At 39.8% G+C, this 20,116-nt stretch overlaps 1 long non-coding RNA gene and 1 pseudogene across 1 annotated transcript in view; one reads left to right on the plus strand and one right to left on the minus strand.

Moving 5' to 3' along the window:
• The first annotated feature begins 5,735 nt into the window (after positions 1–5,735).
• The window catches only part of LOC118471712 (uncharacterized), a 26,019-nt gene continuing 11,638 nt past the window's right edge, over positions 5,736–20,116 (plus strand). The window contains exons 1-2 of the long non-coding RNA XR_008601832.1: positions 5,736–5,898; positions 9,582–9,759. This is a non-coding gene — a long non-coding RNA (uncharacterized LOC118471712). The remainder of the gene's footprint in view (positions 5,899–9,581; positions 9,760–20,116) is intronic.
• Positions 13,275–15,426, minus strand: LOC111582588 (E3 ubiquitin-protein ligase TRIM35-like; annotated as a pseudogene).

Raw genomic sequence — 20,116 nt, forward strand, 5'->3', positions numbered from 1 at the left:
GAGACATTCCTGTATTTAGAGGAAAACCCCAGCGGCTGGAGGTCTGTGCTGACCTCACCGGGTTTAACGGAAGCATGGTGTGCAGATGAAGTAATGTGTGTGAGCTGGCAGCATGTGGCAGCTGTCTGCTGTTGGACAACAATCCCGCCTGCCATCTTCAAACCTTTTCACGCTTTTGTCAAACATCATCAATCAGCGGCTGATTTGACAAAAGGCCCGTCAGAGCGCTGACTCAAAGCTGCCGCCGCCGCAGGGACCCAACAGGGCCGATGTACGTGTCCGTCCTCCATCCAGCAGAGCCGGGCATCCATCTCAATCATCCTCAGCCTCCACCGGCCCACGGCGAGCGTCCCCCCGGGGCAGGGGGGAGGCAGAGAGAGATCTAAAGGTAAATCCAAAAAAAAAAACATAAAGATGTAAAACAATAAAATGAAGCACTAACTAAAATTCAATGCAAAACACCACAAATAGATGGAAAACCACCAAAATGTGACACAAAACACCAACAAAAGGTGTTAAACTAGTAAAATGAGACACTAAGTGGACAAAATCAAATGCAAATGTCCACCAAAAGATGCAAAAAGTTCAAAAATATTACACAAAACAACCACAAAAAAAGTGTTTGCTGTAAAACCACCAAAATGGTGTGCAAAACAACCACAAGAGGATGGATAGAAAGCAGCATTTTTAGTGGCACAAGTCTTTCGAACTACAAGAACTTGGACAGAAAGTAGCATTTGGCTTCACTATCCCTTTAACATTGAAAAATCTTGGACCAAAAGTGGTATTTTTGTCAAATATACATGTAAGTCTATCAGTACCTGAACAGAAAGCATTACTTTTGGTGGACTAGAACTATAACAACTTTTTATTTTTGATGTAACAAATCTTTAAAACTCCAAGAATTTTGACCGAAAGTCATATCTTAGGTGGAAGAAACATTTAAAATTATAAGAATTTGTTGTTTTTGGTTGAACAAATCTTTAAAATTCTACAAACTTGGACAGAAAGTAGTATTTTGGGTGGACTATACCTTTAAAACTACAAGTACCTGAACAGAAAGTAATAATTTTGGTGAGCTAGAACTACAAGAACTTGGACAGAAAGTGATATTTTTGGCTGAACAAATATTTAAAACTATAACAAATAGGAGAGAAACTAGTATTTTATATAAGTACCTGAACAGAAAGTAAGAACTATAAGAACTTATTATTTTTGGTGGAACAAATCTTTAAAACTAGAAGAACTTGGACAGAAAGTGACATTTTTGGTTGAACAATTATTTAAAACTACAAGAATTTGAACACAACAAATCTTTAAAACCATAGGAACTTGGACAGAAAGAAGTATTTTGGGTGGACTATACCTTTAAAACTACAAATACCTGAACAGAAAGTAACACTTTTGGTGTACTAGAACTATAACAACTTGGACGGAAAGTGATATTTTTGGTTGAACAAATCTTTAAAACCATAAGAACTTCGACAGAAAGTAGTATTTTAGGTAGAATAAACATTTAAAATGATACAAACTTGGACAGAAAGCTTTATTTTTGATGGAACAAATCTTTAAAACTATGAGAACTTGGACAGAAAGCTGTATTTTGGGTGGACTATACCTTTAAAACTAAGTACCTGAACAGAAAGTAATACTTTTGGTGGACTAGAACTAGAAGAACTTGGACTTTTTTTGGTGACACAAATATTTAAAACTACAACAACTTCGACAGAAAGTGATGTCTTAGGTGGAATAAACATTTAAAACCATAAGAACTTGGACAGAAAGTGATATTTTTTTTGTCAAATATACATTTAAAACTATAAGAACATGAAGAAAAAGTCATATGTTTGCTGGAATAACTCTTTAAAATGATAGGAACCTGGACAGAAAGTAGTATTTCACATCACCTGAAACTTTGCATTGGAGCTGTAACAACTGAAAGTGTAAAAGTTGCAGCTGTTTCTGTGATTCTTCACAGCGATAAATAACAAAGAGCCTCCGGGCTGAACCCCAGTCCTGCTGAGTAAGCAGGAAAAAGCAAAGAAGACATCCGGGGTGAAAGTCCTCCATAATTTATACTGCAGGTGAGCTCTGCCGGCTAATGCAGCTTAATATTTAATTTAAAGTTTCCCTCCTGAACTTGTCTGTGGGACCTGTTGTGCAGCTCCTGGAGGAACGCTCTCGTCCTCGGCCGAAGATGAAGTGAAACCGAGATTAAGAGGCAGTTCAGGTGAAAGGGAAGGACACAGTTAGCAGCAGCCTTCAGCCGAGCTCTTCGTGTGAAAGAGTTTGTGCTGACTCTCAGCAGAAAGCAGGAACCTCTGTGAAATATTCACCGAGTCTGTCCGGGCGCACAAAATTACTGTAAACGGCAATATTTGTAGTGCAAAGTGTTGACGTGAGATGATGGGAGCCCTCCAGAGGAAAACAGACATTCGTGGAGAGTTTGCAGTTGTTTATTGCTTGGGGCTTCCTCGTCACATATCGCTTCATCTTTTGCCAACCAGCCTCCAGGAGCAGCAGGAAAAACACACTTTGTCCACAGCAGAGACATCCCCAGACTGTGCTGCACATTTCCCAGTTTGATCCCACTGCAGGGATCACATTTAGAAATGAAGACAGCTGCAGGCCACACGTCAACGAGGAGATTAGACATAAACGGAGACAAAAATAGCATTTCTGATGAAATAGACCTTTAAAACCAAAAGAAGTTTGACAAAGCAGTATTTTAGGTGGACTAAATGTTTGAAACTACAAGAACTTGGACTGAAAGTGGTATTTTTTGTCAAATATGTATTTAAAGTTATCAGTACCTGGACAGAAAGTAATACTTTTGGTGCACCAAAACTAGAAAAATTTAAAAACTACAAGAAGTTGGACAGAAAGTGGTAATTTTGTCAAATATACATTTGAAGCATCAACATCATGATGCTGCCACCACCGTGCTTCACATTATGATGCTGCCACCACCATGCTTCACGTCATGATGCTGCCACCACCATGCTTCACAGTGGGTATTTTGGTGTGTTAATGATGATGTGCAACACATACCATCTAGTCTGATGTACAAAAAGCAAAATGTTGCTTTATACCTAATTTTTAAACAGAGTTGCTTGGAATTTGCTTTTGTTCTAATGGTGTAGTTCAATCCAGGAATACTGATTCACCAGAGACTGGACCAGATACAGGAGTCTTTATAGTAAAATCACTCAGACACATTCACTACACTCATATAATCTCATTTTCACTAGAATTAGATGAGTCACTTTTAATTAACTGACATTACATTGCAGAAATATTTTTTCACTTTGAGGTTTTTCTTGTAAATTCTTGCCAAAAAAAAACTCAAATTAAATTGACCAGAGACTTGATGTTGAAAAGGAATAGAAAGGAAAAACTTCTGAAGGGAATGAATTATTATTATTATTTTTTTTTTAATAGTTGCTTTAATTTGCTGCATGAGCCGAACAGATAAAGTGCAAAAATTTTCCAATAGATTTTAATTTCTGAGATCAGTCAAAGCTGCTAACTGGACCCACAGAGGAGTTTTTATTCTGCCAGAAAACTCACAAGTTAAGCTCACTCACAGTTTAAAAGACTCTGTCGAAGGGGTCAGGATATTTTCTCTCAACTTTAGAGGCAAAAGGAAGATAAAATCTGGCCCCAAACTTCCACTCATAGTGCTGAGGAGGCTCTTTCCCGTCATCGTCTTCTTCCTCCCTGTCCTCTTTTGCTCTTTTTGGGTTTTCCATGCTCCTATTCTGAAGTGGCTGACTGTGTGTGGGTGGAAGAGATGAGTTGTTTGTGCCATGCTCCTTTAAATCAAAGGCGAGGGGAAGGCCGTGCTTTAATCATATTTCACGCCGACCTCACTTGTCTTCCTCGCCTGTTGTTTAAGGCCTGTCACTGCAGATATATCAGCCTCTGTCTGACTGCTACAGCATGGGAAGGCTGGAAGGTGTTCTGTATTCACACTCACTGGACAAATTATGCAGAAAGAACATAAGTGTAAAATAGCCGACAGGGCGGCGGCCTGTTACGACGTGGAAACAGGGTGCTGAGGGATGAGAGGAATCACAATGTGTTAACATTTTCTTTGGAAATGCCAAGGTCTAGCATTTTTCCTGAAGTAAGCAGGCAGTCAGGCCTGCAGTTCATGAACTGTTTCATTTGTTTCTGTGACGGCGCACAACAACAGCAACACAAAAAAGCAGCAGCCTGAAGGTTACAGTGACGACCTGATGATTCGAATCCACCCAACGATGGCGAGAATGACGAGCTCCGACGACAACAGTATGTCCACAAGTTTTTATTATACTGCAAATACAGTAAACAACAGACGTACACCACCGTTCAAAAGTTTGAGGTCACTTAGAAATGTCCTTATTTTTGAAAGAAAATATTTCTTTTCCAATGACAATAACATTAAATCAACCAAAAATCTAGTCTAGACATTGTTAATGTGGTAAATGACTATTCTAGCTGGAAACGGCTGATTTTTAACCCTCGTGTCGTCCTGTGGGTCAAAATCGACCCGTTTTAAAGTTTGAAAATGTGGGAAAAAAATTTTTTTTACAGTGAAATTTCTGATGTCCACATTTTCAACATTTTTGGGAAATCTTTGAACATTTTTTTGGTGGAAAAAAAGAAATGTTAAAAATGTTTCTTAAGAACATTCACACAAAAAAATCAACCAAAATCCAGCAAATTTCACTGGATTTTGGTTGGTTTTTATGTGAATGTTCTTAACAAAAACAGTTTTACTGATATATATGGAATCACTTTAGATATTTTTAGGATTTTTTGGAAGATTTTTACTCATTTTTTGAAAATATTTACAAGAATTTTCTTGCCAGATGTGGGGGATTTTTTTTAAATAAAACTTTTAAGGAATTATTGGAATTTTCTTCCTGAAGGTTTTGCAAATTTTCAGAAATGTGGAGAATTTTTTGCTGAATTTTGGGATTTTTTTCAGACAAGGAAACAGTATCTTTTGGTACTCGTAAATGAAGACAACAGGAGGGTTAATGGAATATCTCCATAGGGGTACAGAGGAACATTTCCAGCAACCATCACTCCTGTGTTCTAATGCTACATTGTGTTAGCTAATGGTGTTGAAAGACTCATTGATGATTAGAAAACCCTTGTGCAGCTATGTTAGCACATGGATAAAAGTGTGAGTTTTCATGGAAAACGTGAAATTGTCTGTGCAGCCGGGTGGTAATTAGGAAATTACTGTAGGCAATCTTGCTTTGTTTTACTCTGGCTGTATGCTGTTGTGTGATTGGTTGTGAGTGTGTCTGGGTCCGTGGGTACTTTTGACCCCAGGAAGTGACACTGAGGAGGTGCAGGAACGTTTTTCCTCGATGGTCTCTCAGCAGAGCAGGAGGCAGAGCAGGAGGCAGAGCATGGACAGCGTGGACAGCGTGGGTTCTTTTTGCTAGAGAAAAACCCAAACACAGACTCAGCAGCTCCAAGCAGGAAGCTTGGAGAACGAGGCTGAGGACATATAAGTCCAGACGGTGAGCAGGAGGACGGAGGACCGACTGAGGGAGCAGTTTATGATGAGTTCGATAGGAGGCTAGCGGGGCTAACGCTAGCCCGGCGGCTAGCGGGGCTAACGTTAGCCCGCCGGGCTAGCGTTAGCCCTGCCAGCCCGGCGGCTAGCGGGGCTAACGTTAGCCCGCCGGGCTAGCGTTAGCCCTGCCAGCCCGGCGGCTAGCGGGGCTAACGTTAGCCCGCCGGGCTAGCGTTAGCCCTGCCAGCCCGGCGGCTAGCGGGGCTAACGCTAGCCCGGCGGCTAGCATCCTTCGGATTGGAATGTTTCACCGCACTCAATGTTTTATGGACCAAACAGCGTTGCTGCAACACGTTGTTGCTTCAGACTGAACACGGACGGTGAGTAGAGTTGGCTATGTGGCCGTGTGGATGGATGTGTATGAGTGTGTATGAGTGTGTATGTGTGTGTATGTGTGTGTGTATGTGTGTGTATGTATGTGTGTGTGTATGAGTGTGTGTGCGATCATGGAGTACAGATCGAGTTCTTTTGTTCAGTGATTTTGTGGAGGGCAAACATTGAGACTGTGGGGTAAACTTGGGGGAAATATTAGCGTTCATTGTTGGAGAAAGGGATTTAGCTTTAAAAGTAACAGCAGGACTGATCATTAGGACCATCCGGGGACACACATCGAACCAGACAATAATTTGGTTTTTGGGAAAATCTATGTTACTTCTCTTATGTGTTTTGAGTTATCGGTGGTATATATATTTGTGTTGTATTAAATCCAGCCTCTCCTAATTTGGCCAAAAGGAAATAAAACTTCTCAGAGTCTCATTTTTATTTTGATATATATATATATATATATATATATATATATATATATATATATATATATACATATATATATATATATATATGTATATATATATATATATATACATATATATATATATATATATATATATATATTTTTTTTTTTTTTTTTTTTTTTTCCATTTAGCTTTATGAACCCGAGCACCCACCATTCTCGGGGTAATTACCTCAACAGAGTAGCTGCATATGGGTGCTATATCTGGGTGACCCCAAACTTTTGAACAGTAGTGTATAAAATCCATGCAACTGAAATGAATCCAGCTGTGACTTCAAATCAGAATAACTACAGTTCTACAATTTGAATTAACAAACGCTTTTATCCAAAGCAACGTCCATCTGAGAGTAGATACAACGCAAGCAAGGATCTAGTCAGGAGGAAACAACTTGGATAAGTGCCATTAAATAAGTTCTAGTGTGAATAACTGTGTGGTCATGGTTCTAATATGAGCTGTGAACAGCAGAACCTTCTCAGCTTTGGACCTATAAACTGTATCTATGCCTTCATCATGGCTCCACATGGAAAAAAACTGAACAGAGGAACTGAAAAATAACATTTTAAATGGTAGTGTAAGTACACCGATCAGGCATAACATTATGACCGTCTGCCTAATATTGTGTTGATCCATCAAAAATGCTCTGAACTATGGGGTCTGGACCAGAGGACCTCTCAGGGCGTCCTATGGGGTCTGGACCAGAGGACCTCTCAGGGCGTCCTATGGGGTCTGGACCAGGACGTTGGCAGTGGATCCTTTAGGTGCTCTGGATTGTGCAGTGGGATCTCTGGGAATCAACTCGTTCCACTGCATCCTGTAGATGCTTGATCAGAATGGACTCAAGGAGGTTTGGAGGTCAAATCAACATCTTGGATGACTGTCATGTTCCTCAAGATGTTTTTGCCATGTGGGGGGTTCATTTTCCTGTTGCCAAGACACAGAAGTTTTACAAACACATAGGAAATACAACAAGTCCCACTAAATCTACAAATGAATTCTACACACATGTACTACTGTTTAAGTATTGCTTATTTAATGTCCTTGTCCAAAGCAGTTATGCTCTCTGAGGATTCCTTAATTATCCCCCGAACATGACTCTGAGCTGTAAATAAAAACAGGAAACTGATGCGGGGCTTATTTATTATTTAGTGTCGGAGGCCACTGTGTTTAAGATTGGCACGCTTCGTTAATTATTTTGCTGATTCTTCTGTAGCGTTTAATTAATTGACAGCAGTAATTAATTCCAGGGGTGTCGTTCACACTTTAATCTGCAGCCAGCGTCTGCTGCTGTTCACACACCGCTGATTTTATACAGGACATATGCAGCCCTGCAATGGTAACCTCTCACCTCCCTCATATATTAGCAGGAAATATGCACCATAATTAAGCTTATTAATTTCCCTTTTAATGAAAAGTCTGTTGTTCCTGCCTGCACACTCTTACAGGACTACTAATGCAATATTTTATAGATAAATATGTAAAAGCTGGCTGAGAGGAAAACATCATTGATGGTGATAAAAAAATTACAGGTACTATCTATTTTTCAAAAAACCTCGTGGTCTTGTCATATTAGAGGAAATACGCTAAAGATTTGTGCCCCTTTTTTTCTTTTTTTCCCCTGCATTAGAATATTCACAGCAACCAGGTTTTGCTTCAAATGGGAAAACTCACATTTGGTCCCATGTTTGTAATCAAAGCATGTCTGAAAATAAAAGAGGAGATGTGATATTGATCGCTGCAGGTCGAGCACTGCAGTAAATTTAACGTTTGAGAGAAGCAGGAGGAGAATCTGCAGCTCATGTGTATTAGATACAGACAGAACAGAGATGTAAACCAGAAGCAGATCGTTTGTTATGGGGAGCTCACCTGCCGTCACATCACAATATAGTTCATTGTGTAAACATTCATTCACGTTTTGCACTGAACTTTCTAAACTGTTGCTGTGATAAAGCGGTTAACGGTGACATTACTTTACCCAAAAACGTTTCAGTGCAGCAACTACATCGTGAGAAAAATAAAACAAGATAAAAGTAAAAAGTTACGGTGCATTTTAAAATATTCACTAAATCAATTAAAGGCAGAGGCAATGAGAAAAGTCTTCAGCTTTGATTTTAAAGAACTGGGAGTTTTCTGACAGTTTGGTTCAGATATTTGGTGCTTAAAAGCTGAAAGCTGCCTCTGAGTGTTTTGTTTTGACTTGAAGGACAGATTATCGATTTTCTGTTGATCAATGAACTGATCACACTGTTATTTACAGGTTTCAGTAATTGATCATAATATACAATGATTAATCTGCAGTCGGAAGAAAAAAAGACAATATGAGACAGAATCTTATTACACCCCCCCAAAAATTCTTGAATCAGATATTACTAATAAACAAATAAATAATTAGACATTTTAAATAAATAGTTGACTAAATGTAGCAAATAATTGGCTAAAAGTAATAAATAGTTAGCTAAATGTAACAAAGAGCTAGCCAATAGTTGGCTACAAGTAATGACTAGTTAGTTAAAAATAACAAATAGCTTTCCAAAAGTAAGCTAAATGTAAGACGTACCAAATGGCTAGTCACAAATAAGCTTAATGTAGCAAACAGTTGGCTACAAGTAATGAATAATTAGCTAACTGTAACAAATATTTACCTAAAAGTAATAAATAGTTTGCTAAAAGTAGCAAATATTTTGCTAAACATAGCAAACATTTGGCTCAAGGTAAATATTAGTTCGATAAGAGTAATAAACATTTTGCAAGACGTAACAAATGACTAGCCAAAAGTAAGCTAAATGTAGTTAGGAATTGACTAAAAGTAATTAATAATTAGTTAAATGCACTTAATTCTTACTTAAAAGTCATAAATACTAGTTAAGGTATCAAATTATTGCCTCAAAGTAATTTGTAGTTAGCTGAAAGTAACAAAAAATAATCTAATGTAACAAATAGTTTGTTAAAAGTAATAAATATCCAAAATTAGTAATAGTTAGCTAAATACTTTAACCTATTTAATTGGTTATTTCTATCTATAGGTTACTCTCAGCTAATACATCACTTTTACCTATTTATTTTTAGTGAACCATTCATTCCATTACATTGAGGTTACTGTTTACTAACTTTACTAAATATTTTTTTGTTCATTTTTAGCTTTATTTATTTATTGTGTCTGCACACAATAACCATGAAACCTGGGAAATGTTGCTCTTCTGATGAAACCTGTGCAGGCTGTGTGACCGACGAGGACGTTTTCCTGCAGCTTCCTCTGAGGTTTCACCTCAGATCCAATAAGAGGGAGAGTCACAGCTGTGTGTTGGGCTCCATTTGTTCAGCGGCCAGAAGACGATCCATCACGCGACGACCGCCGGTCACATGACAGCAGCCAGACGACCACGGAGGGACGAGGTGAGGAAACAAACTCAGCCGTCGGTGTGGCTGACAGAACGAAACGAGAGCTTCATGCTGCCTACATCTGTGGTCACTTTGGTGTTTTGTTTAATCGTTTTGGCATCATTTTGTTTCCAATAGTGCTGGTTTGGGGCCTCTTGGCGACCACGTTGTGTCTTCTTGTTGCCATTTTAAATAGTTTTTGTTGTACTTTTCTGTCCGTTTGTGGTGGTCGTGTTTCTTTGTGTCTTTGCATTCATTTTGTGTCTCTGTGGTCATCTCGTCTTGTGTCTTTGATGTCATTTCTCACTTTCTGTTTTGTAGTTTTCCATCCCCGGTTGGTGTTTTTGTGTCTCTCTGTGGCTTTTTTGTCTTTTTGCATGTCTTTGTCATCATTTAGTCTCTACAGGGTTGTTTTGCCTATTTTGTCGTCATTTCTCATGTTCTCGTTGAAGTTTTCCACTCCTTTGTGGTGGTTTTGTGTTTGTTCTTGGTGTTTTTGGGTTCCTGATGTTCGTGTTGTTCATTACATGTCTTTGTTGTCATTTTCTGTCTTTGTGATTGTTTTGTGTTTTGCGTATTTTTGGGGTCATTTTTCATTTTCTTGTTGGAATTTTCCACTCCTTTGTGGTGTTTTTGTGTTTCTTTGTGTTCATTTTCTTTCCCTGTCTGTTTTTGTAAGTGTATCTTTAGTCTCATTCTATTTTTTCATCAGTTATTATGTGTGTCTTCATTATTGTTTTATGTGTCTTTATGGTAATTTTTCACTTCTTTAACATAGTTTTCAACCCCTTCATGGTGGTTGTTTTTATCTTTTATGGTGTTTTTGTGCCTCTTTGTGGTCATTTTGATGAGGGCACAAAAAAGGGACACAAAATGACCACAAAGAGACACGTATCAGACTAGCAGCGACCGCACAGAAACGTGAATATTTCTGCAGTTCTTTGTTTTGGTTGTTCTTTAAGTTCGCCACAACTTTGACAGAATTAAAACCACATTTGCTCCGAGTGATTTATCTCAGTATTTTCATAGAACGGCCCTCTTCTGTATCCTCTGTGGTGTTTTGTAATTTTCCCTCTGCCTCCTCCACAAACACAAATGAGACGCGATGTGTCGGCAGTCCATCACCGCCCTGCTCCTCAGCCGCTCCGCCATCTTCTCCTCATGACTTATTGAACAGGACGGTCAGCTGATGTTTCCTGTGTTGCTCGTAACGGTAGTGGAAGCCATTTGTCACAACAACCCTCACCTTCACTGGCGGAGAAACTGCAGGAAAAAAGCATGTCAGGGAATAAATGATTGCCACCTTGATCCTAGCTGCCCACCAATCTTCCCCTCGCCACTTTCTGAAAAGCTGCGACACGGGCAGGCCGCTGAAATCCATACATTTCAAATGAAACAGCCATTGTTCCCAGAGATTAATACGTCTCACCAGGAGTAATACAGGAAAGCTTGATGTACCTGTCAGGAAAATAAACGGCAGAGAAAAGAAACACAAGTTTGAAATTATCTTTGAGTGCAGCGAGGTGCACAAGCTGCCTGCGGGTCTGATCTCCGCAAAACTAATCCCAGCCGGTGTTTACAGCTGCTTACCGTGGATTTTGGTTTTGACTGTGAGAAATTTAACACTATTTTTCTGATAAAGAGGCTTTGAGTTTGACAGTAGAGGCAGAAAACGTTATTATCTCCTGCCACAGGTTGTAGACAGGCTGTAGTAATTCACTGAAAAGTTGCAGCTAATTAAAAATACAGACTTCTGCAGAGCAACTCCTGTCTCTTTTAAAAAGGATCATTCTGCTTCATATCAGCCCGCTGTGTTTCCTATTAAAATCTTTTGCGCTCCCTGCAGGTTTCCAAAAAAAATTATTTTAACATATAATTCTTTTTCAGACTATTATGCTGCTGTTATCACTGCATTGGGATCATTTACACTGAGACTTTTTTTATGTAGCACAGTTCGAAACAACAGGTTGTTATACATCACATATATTTTATCATCAAAGCTTATTTTCTGTAAACTTTACATTTTGGACTGATTTGGTTCATAAGTTGGCAGCACAACAGAGAGTTACAGTTACAACAACTCTGGTTAAACAACATCTCAAGATTAGCCTAACACTTAGCCTTACAGCTAGCCTAACAGCTAATCTGACAGTAAGTTATAAAGTTAGTATTACAATTAGCCTAACAGCTAGTCTGATGATTAGCTTGACAGCTAATCTGACAGTTAGCTTGACAGTAGAGCCTGTCAGGTAGCTGCACAGTTGGTCTGACAGCTAGTCTGACAGTTAGTCTGAAAGCTAACCTGGCAATTAGCCTGAAAGCTAGCCTGACAATTAGTAAGCCATACAGCTAGTATGACAGATAGCCTGACAGCTAACCTGACAGTAAGTTAGAAAGTTAGTATACAATTAGCCTGACAGCTAGTCTTACAGCTGAATTGACAGCCCAACAGTCAGTCTGAAGATCAGCCTGACAGCTAACCTGACAGTTAGCTTGACAGTAGATCCTGCCAGCTAGTCTGACGGGTAGTGTGACAGCTAGCCTGACAGTTAGCCTAAGAGTCAGTCTGATGATTAGCCTGACTGTTAACCTTACAGTTAGCCTGACAGCTAGCTTGACAGTAGAGCCTGTCAGGTAGCTGGACAGGTTGGTCTGACAGCTAATCTGACAGTTAGCCTGAAAGCTAGCCTGACAATTAGTCTAATACTAAGCCTGAGTGGTAACCTTTAAGTTAGCTTGACAGCTGGCTTGACAGTAGAGCCTGTCAGGTAACTGGACAGTTGGTCTGACAGCTAATCTGACAGTTAGCCTGAAAGCTAGCCTGACAGTTTGCCTAATAGTTAGTCTGATGATTAGCCTGACTGTTAACCTGACAATTAGCTTGACAGTTAGCTTGACAGTAGAGCCTGTCAGGTAGCTGGACAGTTGGTCTGACAGCTAATCTGACAGTTAGCCTGAAAGCTAGCCTGACAATTAGTCTGATAGTAAGCCTGATTGGTAACCTTTAAGTTAGCTTGACAGCTGGCTTGACAGTAGAGCCTGTCAGGTAACTGGACAGTTGGTCTGACAGCTAATCTGACAGTTAGCCTGAAAGCTAGCCTGACAATTAGTCTGATAGTAAGCCTGATTGGTAACCTTTAAGTTAGCTTGACAGCTGGCTTGACAGTAGAGCCTGTCAGGTAACTGGACAGTTGGTCTGACAGTTAGCCTGAAAGCTAGCCTGACAGTTTGCCTAATAGTTAGTCTGATGATTAGCCTGACTGTTAACCTGACAATTAGCTTGACAGTAGAGCCTGTCGGGTAGCTGGGCAGTTTGTCTGACAGCTAATCTGACAGTTAGTCTGATAGTTAGCCTGACTGTTAACCTATAAGCTAGCTTGACAGCTAGCCTGACAGCAGAGCTTGACAGTTAGCCTGACATCTAATCTGCCAGCTATCCTGACAGTTAGTCTGTTTCTCAATACCAAGCCCGTTCTTGCAAGTCCGTACTCGCCTACTGACTTGCAAGTACGTGATGCAGTTGAACTGATCATGCATACAGAGCTGCTGTTTGTCCTCAAACATCCAGAGGTTTATAATCTGACAGATACACAAACATCACTACACTTTAATGTGATCACCAGGACTTCTGTATGCTGAACATCATCAGTAATTAATGAGAGAATATTTCATGTGAGCTGCTTAACTCAAAATCTGACCACAGGTGAGCTCTTCCTCTGCATGTCTATACCAAACTATAACCAAACTAAAAGCTATTTTTGAGTAAGCCAAACAAACATTTAGTCAAGCACACTGCAAAGGTTAAAGGTTTTCGACTGTCGGTTGAAATCGTCCATTTGTTGATGTCTAATAGGTTCAGTTCTGTGACTTTTTCCTTTAAGAAAGAAACATTTTGAAACATGATCCTGTTGATCTCTAACTGATCTGTTCCACTGTCACTGAGATCTTCTCTGGTAAAATCTGAACTTTACCACCAGTGTAAATTAATGGAAATATCCTCTGAGTGAAAGTGTGATTGAAGGTGTGTATGTGTGTTTTAGTATCAGGATCAGAGAAGGACAGCTTTCCTCTGTTACAGTCCAGATTCACTCTGATCCTCTGGAGCTTCTTCTGCACTGAGAGATCAGTGGAGGAAGTTAGTGGTGAACCTGCTGAGTATTTATCTTCAGAAAACAATAATCTCCATAATCCAGATTGTATCCATCCCTTCCTCTGGACAGACTCTTCTAACACACCCAGTTCCCAGTATTCACTGTCTCCAACTTCAATATTCCAGCTGTGAGTTCCTGAGTTGAAGCCTTCAGAGCTCAGAACACAGATGGAACCATCAAACCTCTCTGGATTATCAGGAAGTTGCTGTTCATCTCCATATCTCACACTGGTCAGATCTTCAGACAGGATGAGTTCTGGATGTGGTGTTTGGGTCCAGAATGAGAGGAGTGTAGGAGACCATGTCCTTCATGTTGTTCCAGATGTTGAAGCTCAGGTTGCCCAGATGTTTGGCCTGGTCTATCAGAGCTCCTGAGAGCAGCTGTGGATCCTCCAGCAGGAGGCAGCGCTGGACTCTTTCCACTGCAGTCTTGTAGTTTAGCAGGAATGAGACGTCTTCAGCTCTCAGCTGCTCCGCTGTGGCTCTGACTGTGTCTGAAAGATCTGCTATCTCTCTGCTCAGAGCCTCCATCTTCTCCTTCATCATCCCAGTCTTCTGCTCCTCTTCCTCCCTCAGTGCAGCCATCCTGGTCTCCTCTTTCTTTCTCAGAAACTGGTGAAGCTTCTCAAACTGCTCCTTAATCTGCCTCTCTGTGTGTCGGGCCTGGACCTTAATGTGTTCTGCTGTTTGATCAAACTTCACTTGAACTTGTTCAGAAACCTTCAGCTTCTTCTTTAAGGGCTTCAGAGTTTCCTGAAGTTCCTTCCTGTGTTCTGGTGCAGCTTCATCAAGAGACTCTGAAGATCTCTGAGCTCTCTGCTGCCTGAAGGACTCACACAGATTCTTTAATGCCAGGTTACGAGGTGGTTTAGATTTTGAAGATCTTTTCTTACAAACTGGACAGTCGTGTGTTGGTTTCTGTCTCCAGCAGGTCTTCAGACAGTCTCTACAGAAGCTGTGGCTACATGACAGAAGAACAGGATCTGTGAAGACGTCCTGACAGACCGGACAGCAGAGATCCTCCTCTGATCTGGAAGCCATTTATTGCGTGAGTGAAGCTGAAAACACAGCAGACACAGAGTCCAGTGAGTCACTAAGTTCTCTGAAAGCTCCTTTGATTCTGAGTGGTGTTTCTGCTCAGACTCACCTTCAGTGTTTGGAGTGTCAGCAGCTGGAAGCAGCAGTGTTGTAGCTGGACTCAGTCTGAGGATGCTGAAGCTCCGTCTGATCGTCTCTTTACTGAGAAAGAATCCTGGTTCGTCTGAGGTGAGACAGATGAAGGGTGGAGTTTCGTCACACATCTTCTTCGCTTCACCTGTAACTCAGGTGTGTTTTACTCCAGAGATCTGAATCATGTATCAACAGGAAACATCAGCTGATGTTGTTCAAGTTGTCAAACTAGTTGTCGGTTGGTGATGAAAACTTGTGCTGGTTTTGTGTTCAACAGCCTGAAAGCAGAGGCCTGATCCACATTTTGTCTTTAAATTTTTGCTTCAGTTTGAATATTTTCCGTTGTGTTTCCTTCTCCATGTTCCCTGTGTTTTCCTGTTTGCGTCTCCCTCTGTTCATTTCTTTTTATTTTCTTGCTTTGTTTTCTGTTCCGTCTTGTTGTATTTTGAATTGGTCTTCCCTTGTGTGTGTCAACAGCCGCACTGTGTGTCTAAATGAGGAGAAGGAAGCTGTGAAGGAACATATAGGTGATATGATCAGCCTCTTTTCAGTAATAATAGATCACACAAAGCTGCACCACTCCCAGCTATTCAAATATCCATGTTTTATTCGATACACTTTACAGCTCTCACTCACCTACTGTTCTCCTCCAGACTGTTATAAAAATTTTTTAAAATAAAATCTAAATCTCTCCCTTAAATCAAGGCTCCTGTTGTATTGAGAGAGCAACTGAAATAAATTCACATATATAAGTTTACTCTCCTGTCACCTAAACTATTTGGGTCAACAAGTGTATCAGCAGGTCCCCAGATGGTAGGTTCTGAAACCTGTAGTGTGGATGACGCAATAAATTCCTTCAAAATGGGAACCTTGTGTGTGTGTGTGTGTGTGTGCGTGCGTGCGTGCGTGCGTGCGTGAAATGAATGAGTATTTTTAAGTTTACTGTCTGTCTCACCTGAAAGATTCTATTTGACAGAGCAGTTTACTCTGAAAATCTCTATTGTTGTTTAATAAAATCACGTGACAAAAATCTGACCCATAAACTAACAGATTAAGCAGACATGATATTGATACAGTTATAAATCATCACATGCACAATGATATTCAGTGGGATATAAACTCTTCTCCTTTTATTCAACCGAAAACAACTTGGTTTCTAGAGCACAAACGAATAACTAATCTGAATACTTTACATGGAGAAATCACCTAACAGCAGCGATAGAGGGACAGCAGCACAGCATCAGGTCAGAGAGTAAATCACTACTACACACAATAATGAAACAAAGCAGTTTGGAACTGGAGGTGAAAGTTCTCTGGTCTGAACCAGAGAGATGACCCAAACAAATACACTGGAGACTTCATCTCTTCCAATAATCTAAGAAACATAAAATTGTCTGCCCACCTTTAAAAGCTCTGACGAGGGACCAAAGACTCCAGTGTTTAACAGAATTACATGTGCAAAGAAACGATGCCAGTGTGGCCATTTTTGAGGTGACGCCCACTGGAAAGAATGAACATTTTTCTGGTGGTTTTTAATTGAAGTTCTCAAACAGATTACAATTGTCTCACAGATTTCCCCAGTTTTATTTAAAAAAACATGATAGATCAGTAAAATCACTCATGCTTTGGATACAACTTACGGTCAGAACCTGAATCTGAAGGATTTATTTTTGTGTCTGTATTGCTCATCTTCAAAAAAATTGAAATGGAATCATATAACTTGAATCCCATTGCTCTTTATTATGTTGTATTATTGAACAACTAGAATAGAATAGAATAATTCAAACAAGGGGTAAGTTTTAACATTTATACAATAATAAAACCTCGTTCAAATTAAATTATATTGATGCATTCATACAACACCATGTAATCAGACATGTTAAAACAACTGTGGTCACAATCCAGATCCTCTGTAAACTTTCATAGACAGAATCTGCAGGAGGACAAATAAGTCTTCAAAAATTTATTAGAAAATTAGAATAAAGATCAAACTCTGTAAATCTGTGAGAACCCAAAACACTGTTTACTGAGGACTTAAGCGTGGCTTTTTTTGTTGTTGTTGTCAGGACAAAGCTGCAGCCAAATCTGTTTGAATTCATCATTGGTGGCCTCATTACTCCGCCAAGGAATGCGGCAGAGTTATGTGATGATCGCCGTCCGTTTGTCTGTGAATCCGTCTGTCTGTCTGTCTGTGCGCAACATTACTCAAAAATGGACCAACGGATTTGGATGACATTTGCAGGAAAGCGTCATAGTTTAGTATGTCGTCCAGCAAATGAAAAAAAAGGTGTTTGGGTAGCTCAACTGGTTGAGAGGGTGACTCATAAACACGACTGTGTCAGAGACCCAGGTTCGATTCCCGCTTGTGGCCCTTTACTGCAGTTCTTCCCTGCTATCCTGTCTTCCTCTTTACTTACCTATTGTATAAAACCAAGAAAAAGGCCCCAAAAACAACTTAGAAAAGAACATCATTGGATGTCGTCCTCAATGTGGAAAAAAATGTCATTGTTTAGTATGTCGTCCAAAATGTCACAAAAACGTTATACTTTTGTATGTCATCCAAAATGTCACAATAAGGTCATAGTTTAGTTTCGTCCAAAATATCACAAAAACGTCATAGTTTAGTGTATCGTCCAAAATATCACATAAACGTCATGATTTAGCATATCATTCTAAAAACGTCATACAAAAGCCTTTAGTCCACAAAACGTTGTTTTGTCCCGGCTGTGTGAAGTAGGTGAGGAGCAACACAAAAACAGTCAAAACGCTGGTTTCCAGAGGGTCAGACGAGTATTTATTTGAAGAGTAAGTTTACAACAACACAACATGTGAGGGTAAACAAAACAAAAACGTATCAACAAAGTTTTCTGTTAGAGTTTGTGCTCTTCTGATTTTAACTCCAAGATTTTAAATACTTTCATTTACTGCAAATGAATATCTACTCCAAATGTCTCAATAATAATCATTATCAGCCTTAAAAAGCCACAAAACACCCCTCTATACTGGACCACACTTAGTACAGTCCGGTTCCCCCTTCTATAAATCTGCTTGGAATCTTCCACTTCCTGTTTGTCAAAGTGGCCTTCTACCTGGACAGGTTTTGTTGGAGCTCATGCAACAAACATTTTGGGTAAGTGCACTTTAACATGGATGGATGACACTGAATTAGAGTCTGTTTTAATGAGACTGAGTTAAGATGTGTAGCTCTGTCATTAAATAGGAAATTATTTCTCAGAATTCACAGAGAAAAGTCTGAAATGTTTGCTAGGTTAGCGTCCCACATGTTCTTTGGCTCAGCTAATGCTAACTCTCTCCAACTTCTGGATCTCTTGAGTTGCTTGTTGTTAAAATATCTTGCTAGAGGTGCTGAAGCTCAGAAAGTCTGAGATGTTTGTTCAAAATCAGCTCATTCTCAAGTCTTATCTGAACTGTCTTCTTTGAACTTTCCCTAAACTTAGGAGTTAATGACAGAGCAGCACATCCAGACTCAGTCTCATTTATGTAGAGATTAAACTTCAGTGTTATTCATTGATGTTAAAGTGCAGTTTTTCAAATGTTTGTTGCACATGCTCCCGACCAAACCAGTCCAGGTGGAAGACGATGTGAAGAGAAAGCTCCAGAGGATGAATATCACACATTTACGTTGGAAATAAATGTCCTTTAATTAGACATTGTCATGCAAAAGTTGGATTTCCCTTTAATGATGTTCAAATCTTTGTTGAGTGTTTTGTTGATGTTGGTTTCTAAATGTTTTCTGACACTCGGCCCCAAAGATTAAAACCTTTTACGGCTCACAAGCTGCAACAATTCACACATTATCAACTATCTTTCTGACTAAACTAAGATAAAAAGTGAAAAACTGCCTGATTCCTGCATCATGAATGTAAATCTTTTAGGTTTTTATGACAGTAAACTGAATATATTTGGGTTTGACATTTTATAAACCAAAACAAATGAATTACTGGAGAAAACAATCAACAGATTAATGGAGAAAGAAAATGTGTTTTCCAACATATATGGCTGAATTACTCCATTACAAGATACATACAATTTTAATTCAATTTTATTTATATAACGCCAATTACAGGTCAAATTGTCTCAAGACGCTTTATATTTTTTTGTATTTTTTAAAAATATGACAAAGTAAGAAATTGAAAGCTCTTGACTAATCCGATTTATTATTTGGTTTTAAGGAGACTAATGGACAATTAAAATAAGTTTCTCCACTAAAACTAATAAACATGAGGTCAAATAGAAGGAAGAGTTTTAAATACTGCAGTCCCACGATGACAAGAATAAAGTTTGTCAAGAAAAACTAAATCTGCTGGTGGATTCCATTAAAGTCCTAATAAATGATAATGAAGTGTGATGCTAAAGGTTTGTGGTGCTAAAGAATGTCAAAGTAAAGATGTGAAGTTGAACATCTGGATGGAGGTTGATAAAAGTTGACCTCCCTTCATTTCTCTGGAACCGACTCCATGGATTTTATGGATGGTGGTTAAAGACCTGCTCTTCTAGTGGTCTTCCTTCTAGTCGCTGTAGAAAGTCAGTCCATCCTGGCCGACTTCAACACCTCTTCATGACAACTTGTTCTGCCTCTGACCTGGTGGAAACTCCAGAAACTGGGGAAAACTCGTGGAGACTGGAAGAACTCGTGGAGACTCGAAAAACTCGTCAGGCGGGGGAAGGTGTGGTGGGTGGTGGGGGAGGTGGGGGAGTAGAGGGGGGAGGCCGCCACCCACCTCCCTGCCTACTCTCCGCCCTGACTCCACCCAGGCTCCGCCTTGACTCTGCCTTGGCTCCACCCATGTGGAGGAACAGCAACTACGATGCCAAAGGGACGACGAAATTATATTTTTTTATCTGATCTGTAGCTCAGTGAGTTAAGGATTTGCCTATGGAGCTGCAGGTCGCTGGTTCAAGACCAGACACTTCTTAAATTTTCTCAAATACTGACAAAGACAAAGAAAGAAAAAGGCCGGTGGCGGGTCTTGAACCGGCTACCTTCCACTTGGTAGTCTACCCTCTTATCCCCCTGAGCTACTCGCTCAG

This window comes from Amphiprion ocellaris, chromosome 5 (genome assembly GCF_022539595.1).
Source record: "Amphiprion ocellaris isolate individual 3 ecotype Okinawa chromosome 5, ASM2253959v1, whole genome shotgun sequence".
Lineage (NCBI taxonomy): Eukaryota > Metazoa > Chordata > Actinopteri > Pomacentridae > Amphiprion > Amphiprion ocellaris.